The 7,854-nt window shown below is 37.9% G+C and overlaps 1 long non-coding RNA gene across 2 annotated transcripts in view; it reads left to right on the top strand.

Moving 5' to 3' along the window:
* Positions 1-4,400, top strand: part of LOC109393278 (uncharacterized) — a 20,026-nt gene extending 15,626 nt beyond the window's left edge. Inside the window, exons 3-6 of one of the 2 annotated variants that reach the window (XR_002126222.1) lie at positions 1,133-1,333; positions 1,466-1,570; positions 3,070-3,159; positions 4,345-4,400. This is a non-coding gene — a long non-coding RNA (uncharacterized LOC109393278). The remainder of the gene's footprint in view (positions 1-1,132; positions 1,334-1,465; positions 1,571-3,069; positions 3,160-4,344) is intronic. The other variant, XR_002126220.1, reaches the window with a different exon arrangement.
* The last annotated feature ends 3,454 nt before the right edge of the window (positions 4,401-7,854 follow it).

The raw sequence follows: 7,854 nt of genomic DNA, 5'->3' as shown, positions 1-7,854 counted from the left end.
ATGCATACCTCCTGGTCACACATGCAAGTGTTTCTCTTGGTTATATACCTAGGAGTAGGGTTGCTGGGTTTTAGAGGTGCAAATATTCAGCTTTGTGAGATAATTAATGCCAAATAGCTTCCCAGTCCCTCAGAGTTTATAAGAAATCTCAATATTTGGTATTTTCACACTTAATTTTTGCCAGTCCAGTGGGGGGTAAAATGGTATATATCTATTTTTTTTATAGAATGGAAGAGCCATCTTTACCTAAAGCTTTTTAAGCTTCCTCTTTCTTTCTATATTAAGAGCTGGCAGCCTCATTTGACATTACTGTGCCTGGGAATTCCTTTGAGGGAAAGCCATTTATCTGTGTGATAGCTTCTGCTAAGAGTATAAAAACTGAGATGAGGTGGAGGTTGCTAAATGGGTTGTTTGATTGTTGCTTTTAAGTTGATCTTGAATAAATACCAAATTATACACACTCTGAAATTTCTTGTTAATACTCTACAGAATTGGAAATGTGTAAATTATATTTTTTACTATTGGCCCATCACCAATTAATCTGGTCTTGAGATTATACCTATCTGCATAACTATTTTAAATAAAAGCCCCCTTCAATCTGTTGATCTGGAATATTTCCCTGAATCAAGTTTAGTAAAGCTATCTTTGTGTATTTCTTTATATTTTAATCGTACCAAAGAGATTCATTCGACATACCCTCCTTTGCCATGGTTACATGATGCAACACAAATTAATCTCTCAAAGAAATTTTAAAACTTCAAATGTTTATCTTACTACTGTTATCCACTGAATTGACCCACACACATTAACCAGGAAAATAAGCCCAAACAGATGGTACTACTATGTTGTGCCCTAAAATGTGTGGGTTTTTTTAATTGAAAAAGCCATCTTGTATATAAGTGGTTTTTATCAATAACTAAAAACACATGGAGATGGAAAAAGAGAATCCAAGACAAATGGCAATATATGTACATTTTTAAGAACTTTTAGAGCTCCTTGTGTTTATTGTCTTTAAAACAAACACCAGTTTGACATTTGTCTATTTTTTATTTTTTTGCCTTTGAATGAAAGAATTTTGAAGGAAGGGACTGTGCATGTGTTTTATGTTTCTTTATTGTATTGTTAAATATAGTGTCATATCCCAAAGGGGAACTCAGAGAATATTAATTGAGTGCAAAAGTCCCCTCTGTACCATCAATATTTGTTGACTGACAAAATGACTGAGCGAATATTCATGACCAAACCATAAGAGAGCTGCAGTTACTTTCTTCTCTATGACACTGTAGCTATTATTGGAAATAATCATTCATCAGGGTGAATACATATATGCCAGGTGAGTGTTTTTCAACTTTATTTATTTAGCTGACACTGTGTTTAGTCAAGTTACTACCTGCCATTGGTTTCTTTCAATGTTCTCTTTTAAAGTCAAGTGTTAACCCACTTTTTCTCATTCCTATAATGTCAGATATTCACTTCTATTCTGATCAAGGGACATCAGGAGCTGCTGAAGGAAGACTGACTCCTGCCAAAGCTCCCTTCAAATCGGGGCTTTTCCTTTATGTCATGCAGTGTAAGTGAGCTTTTGGTTGTTTGTTTGCCTGTGGTGATCAATAAGATGGGGCGAAGCTAGAGGTTAAGCTCTTACTTCTCACTTGGACTGCAACGTGACAACATACTCTCTGTAGTAGGTGGCCTCCAAGAAGGTCCTCAGTGATTCCTGCTTTCTGTTATTCACACCCTTTTGTAGGGCTCTCCCATGTTGTATGAGGAGTGGTATGTATGACCAACAGAATATGGCAGAAGTAGTGGTATGTCACTTGCAAGATTAAGTTCTGAAAAACTGCAAGGATACAGGACCACAGGCCCAATTGGAAACTCAGCTAGTTCTATAAAGGACCTGCTTCTGAAGCTGGGAAGTTCTAACCCGGATCCTGAGCCAAGAAGGCCCAGGTCTGTCTTGGATCTAGAAAAGTGAGAGAGAGAAAAACCTGAATACATAAATAAGAATAAGTAGGAATTTCGCTAAAAGATAGTGAATAAAAGAGAATATCTAATAAAAAGAAATGAAATAGCGATACATGCTACAACATGGTTGAACCTTAAGAACATGCTAAATGAAAAAATCCAGTCACAAAAGACCAGACACAGTATGATCCCATTTATATATAATGATTAGAATAAGCAAATTTAGAGACAGAAAGTAGATTGATAGCTGCTTAGGGCAGGAGAGTTGTGGGAGGGGGTGGTGGGTTGGGGTGTGTAATGGCTTAGTTCAGGATTTCTTTTGGAAGTAATAAAATTTTCTAAGATTGATTGTGGTGATAGTTGCAAAACTCTGTAAATATACTAAGGCCAATGAATTGTACACTTTGAATAGGTGAATTGTATGGTATATGAGTTATATCTCAACAAGTATGTTTTTTAAAAAGTGTGGCTTCTATCTTGGGCTTTCTCTCTCTTCTATCACTTGTTCGGAAGGAAGTCAGCTGCCATGTCTCGAGGACACTCAGACAACCTAACTATGGAAAGACTTATGTGGCGAGGAACTGAGGTTTTTAGCTAACAGTCAGGGAAGAACTGAGGCCTTATCAATGATCTTTGCTAATCTTATATTGTAGGTGGGAAGTGGTGTCTTACTGAAGTTTTAATTTGCAGTTTCCTATTATGAGTGATATTAGGCATATTTAATATATTTAAAGGCGTTCGTAGGAGGAGAACAAGAAATAAAAACAAGAACACCATATTTAATGACATTAGGAAACGTCTTTAATCCCAAGGCACTGAAACAAAGGTTAAAAGTGGATGGAGAAATGGCAAATGACTTAAGTTAGAAAAATGTAAAACTTAGGCACTGCAAAGGAGTAGGACACCAGCGATAAAAACACAGATTTGTCCCATGAAACCTCAGAAAGCCACAGCAATTAGAGGGGTAAAGAATGTGCAGGGAGAGAAGGAGCTGAAAGGAAGTGGATTATTTAAAAGCTTGTAAAAAGATCAGGTAGCACCCAGATCCTCACCCTCCACTCCCACCCCAAGTAGTCAGATGCTTTCTTCTCCTTTACCATACAGGAGACAAAAGGTGTCTTCCTTGGAGAAATTGAACAAAGAACCTCTGGACCTGGGCCTACTGGGATCTGAGGAATGAGTCTGAAAACAAAGGTATGGTATGAAAATGTGAAAGTCTGTATTCTAAATAGGACACTGCTCTTTTCCCTACCCAGCTCCCGAAAGCTAGCAGCCATGCGGGAAATAATGGAAAATTGAACTGATACAGAGAAAATGTCATTTTCTCTACTTTTTTTTTTTTAGAGCCAGCTTCATAGTATAACAGGATTCATAACATACCCAGGATGTAAACCACCTCTCCTCACCGTCACTTACTATCATCCTGGTGCACCATCATTCCTTACTTGGACTATTGTAGCATTTTCCTATCTGGGCACCTGCTTTCTACCTTTATCCCTAGAGCTAATTTCCAGCTTAGCAGTCAGAAGAATCTTTTTATAATGGAGATCAGATTGTGTCACTCTTCTATTCAAAACCTTCTAGTGATCACAGGCTTCAACCAGAATAAAAACCAAAGTCCTTACCATGGCCTACGAAGGCCATACATGATCTGTCCTCTCTGCCCTCTGCTCTATGACCTTGTGTTTTTCTAGTCTCTGTTTTTCTCCCTCTACTTCAGCCATATTGACATCCTTGAAAATGCTAGGGTCTCTCCTACTTCTGGACTTTCGTATTTGCTGTTCTCTCTACCTGGAATCCTCTTTTCCAGGTATTCCCTTGGATAGCCACCTCATTTCCTTTAGATCTTGCTTAAATGTAATCTTAACAGAGAGGCCTTTCCTGGCCATTCTATATTAAATAACATCCTTACCATCACTCTTACTCTGCTTTATTTTTTTCATAGCATATAATTCCAAATATTATATATTTATTTGCTTAATTATTTATTGTATTTCTACCTTGACTAAAATGTAAGCTCTTGAGGGCCTAGACGTTTTCTATTTTTGCTCTTGCCAAATCCCCAGAACCTACTATAGCACCTGGTACATAGTAGGTATAAAATGAAAATTTGTTGGTTGAATGAATCAATCAATAAATCACTCAAAAAGGATGATAATGTAGTTTTCTTTTTTGATTTTTTAAAATTGTTAATTATTGCAATAAATTTTCTAGTGTTGAACCAGCCTTGCATTCCTGATGTGATCCCACCTAATCTAGTGTTTAATTCTTTTAAGATGCTGCTGAATTTTATTTGCTAGTATTTTAGTTAATATTGTCTCAGTAGCTTTTCTTTAATTGTGGCACCTTTACCAAATATTGTACTTATATCTACTTTAGGTTGAAACAAAGGAGCATTTTCCTCCACTCCAGAAAGCCTGTATTTACTAGCAGAAGACAGAAGAGTTTGCTCTAATTTAAAGAACCAGTATTATTTCAGCTCATATTTTTCTTCACTGTCTGAGGCTGAGGTTCCTCTCAACTCAAGTCCTATTTACTAATCATGCCCATCAAAGATAGTGAAAAATTCTCTGAAAAGATGTTTATTCCCCTCAAAGAATTCTGACCTTCCCGTTTGCTTGGTTAGAAATAATCTTGGGGCCAGCCAAGTGGCTCAGTTGGTTAAGAGTTGGCTTAAGAGCGTGAGCTCTGAGCAACAGGGCCACCAGTTCAATTCCCACATGGGCCAGTAACGCTGCGCCTGAGCTGAGCTGTCGCTGAGCTCCCAACATGTGGCAGGATGGCTCAGCTGGTGTAACAAGATTGCCTGTTTGATGGTGGGCTATGCCCACCTGCAACTAAGACTGAACTTGGCACTTTGAGCTTAGAGGTCACGTGCTGCCGATAGGAAGCCAGATGGCGACTGGCGCTCTCCACAACGAAGATTGAAGAACAACTTGGCTGGTCCCCTTCCCCAATTCCCCAACGCTGTTTTCCTCCCCCAACTCCCCAGTAAAAAAATCTTTGAAAAAAAAAAGAAATAATCTTCCTAGGATCCTTAGGTTTACCTTCATTACAATCTTTCTCTGGGATGAAATTTCTGGGAGAGGGACCTCTGGTCTGAACCTTGACTGTCTTTTAAGCAGAATGTTGACCATAATTTAACTTTTAATTGATGACTCAGGATAATTGTTAGGAAAATCATTTATATATGTTATAACACTAATATCCTCATAGGTTGTTGCAGTAGGTGTGTGTGTTTTCCATTACCTTAAGGAGATCCAGACATGTATTTTGTTATTTGGTCAGCATTCTTATTTTTTGCTGTTTCTCCCTTCTTAACTTTTCTCTTAGAAATCAGCTTTTTTTTATTTGTTCCTTTTCATTTCCCATGGGTATTACAAGACATCAACATACTTGTTAAAATTGTCCCTAAGATAAAAATCAATAGCCTGAGGGAATTCCTTATGGCAAAATGAAAGACATTAAAAACTTTTGACATCTCTTTTGGCTGTTTGGAGTTTTTTCTTTCATGTTTATAATTCTATTCTGGATCATCTACTATACTATAAGCTAAGTAGAAAGGCAGTATAGAGTTGCCTGAGTTCAAATTATGGCTAGCTCTGGGCTTTTGGGCAACAATCATAACTTTTCTGAGCCTTAGCAAAAATGAGGATAATAATTATATTTACCTCATAGGTTGTTGCAAGGCATAAATCATTTAATACATGTAAAACATTTGGAATGGTGCCTACAACATATTAAGTACTCAATTTTAACTTTTATTATTGTTACTATATTCTTAGAGAGTCACTTTACCTGATGTTTTGTGGGGGTTTTTTAAAATTTATTTTTTATTGTTAGTTTCAGGTGTACAGAACATTGCAATAGTTATCGTTTTCACCCTTCGTACAGAAGCATACCTGATGTTTTTTAAGTGTCTGATGAGCATAGCTGAATATGGTCAAGGCCATATTTATATCGCCTTGTATCTTAAGTTCAGTAATGTCATTTTTCTACCTTTTTTTTAATCATTTTTTTTGTTTATTTGTTTGTTTGTGTGTTTTAAATTTTATTGGAAACAGTGTGTTTTTCCAGGACCCATCAGCTTCAAGTCAAGTAGTTGTTTCAATCTAGTTGTAGAGGGTACAACTCAGTGGCCCATGTGGGGATCAAACCTGCAACCTTGGTGTTATGAGCACTGCGCTCTAACCAACTGAGCTAACTGGCCACTCCATTTTTCTGTCTTTTAAGTGGGGAAATTGAATTATAGAGAAGGAAAGTGATTTACTCAATCACACAAAACTGTTCAGGAACCATGAGTAAGACCTAACTGTTAGTATTCCCCTTTGAATGCTTTTCACAAATCAGTTATTGATATCATATGATTATTGATACACATTGAAAACATAGATTCCATAGTGGAGTGGTTTTAGATGCATTGTTCATATGGCACTATATTTCTGCTACATTTCATTGGCTGTTAAAGTAGACATTATCACTACCATATTTATTCATACCCATATTATCTTGAACATATTATGAAGATGGACCTTAGTCTAAGAAATTCACTTGCTCAAAGCATAATGTTTTCAGACTTGGACTAAGTAAAAGATAGGATTACATATTTGAGAAGCACTAAGTTCTAGCTACAGCAAAATGACACAGAGGGCAAGAATTATAGGTTCAGAACACAGAAAGTCTGAGACATAATCTCATTTCTACTCCAGTATGCTATCCTGTTAAAAAAAATTCCTCTAATTTTCTCGCTTGACAATGAAAAAAATTATATGCACCAAATAACTTTGATTATGTCTCACATCTGCTTTAAAAACTTTATTTGTGGGCCAGCTGAGTGGCACGTTGGTTAAGAGCTGGCTTGGGATGCCAGAGGGCCCCGGTTCGGATCCCACATATGAGGGCCAGTGACAGTGCCCTCTACAGCTAAGATGCTGAACAACAGCTCAACCTGGAGCTTGGCTGCCAGTGAGTCGCCAGCGACAGCGATGGCGTGGGCTGCAGCCCCTGCTGCAGTGGGTTGCCATGGGCTACCATGTGTAGCCAGCAGCCAGCGTGAGCGGCCAGCAGGGCCAGTGAAGCAACGTCCTCCACAACTAGACTGAAGAACCAAAGGACAGCAACTTGTCTGTTCCCCTTTCCCCAATTCCCCAATAAACAAACAAACCCAAAAAACCTTTATTTATTTATTTTTAGTGGCTCCTCATAGGTTAAGTCTTAATTTGTAACCTTGTCACATAGGATCCTTAATAACTGTCCCCAGCATACCCAAATAATTTAGGATTCTTTTGTTTCATGAGACAGAAAATCTGATTTAAAATGGCTTAAGTAAACGTGGGAATTTGTAGGTTAACATAACTTAAAAGCCTAGATCTAGGGGCTAGGGAGTGTCACTGGGACTTATTTCCTCTCTTCATCTCTTAGTTTCGTTTTCTGCTGTGTCAGAATCATTGCCTGCCACAACGTGCTCACATCTCAGCAGCTCCAAGCTGACAATATCTTTACTACTAGCAACTTTGTAAGAAAAGACCATGTGGCTCTCTTAGTAAGTGTCATTGCATCTTACTGTCTGTTCCTGAGCCACCTCTAAAGCTTGAGGAATATGTTGATGATTCACCAGGTTTGAGTCACATATTCACTCCTGGACTGTAGCTAGAGTCAACTCTACCCGAAGTTTATCTAGTCAGAAAAGAGGGAGAGGATGGTTTATAAGAGAAAATTAAGGTCTATTACCAGAAGAAGGTTAAAATGACGCAGAGCAGCAAAGACAATTGTCCACTGTAAGACTTCCAAACTCGTTGGTTGCTATACTCCCCTCTATAAATGTCTGCTCAGCTGGTTCAGTCTATTTATTTCTCCTAATATATCTTGCACATTCTCATCTTTGCCACC

The sequence above is a fragment of the Hipposideros armiger genome, unplaced genomic scaffold (genome assembly GCF_001890085.2).
Source record: "Hipposideros armiger isolate ML-2016 unplaced genomic scaffold, ASM189008v1 scaffold_11, whole genome shotgun sequence".
Taxonomy (NCBI): Eukaryota; Metazoa; Chordata; class Mammalia; order Chiroptera; family Hipposideridae; genus Hipposideros; species Hipposideros armiger.
Note: the sequence above shows the minus strand (reverse complement) of the source record. Positions and strands in the feature narration are given on the sequence as shown.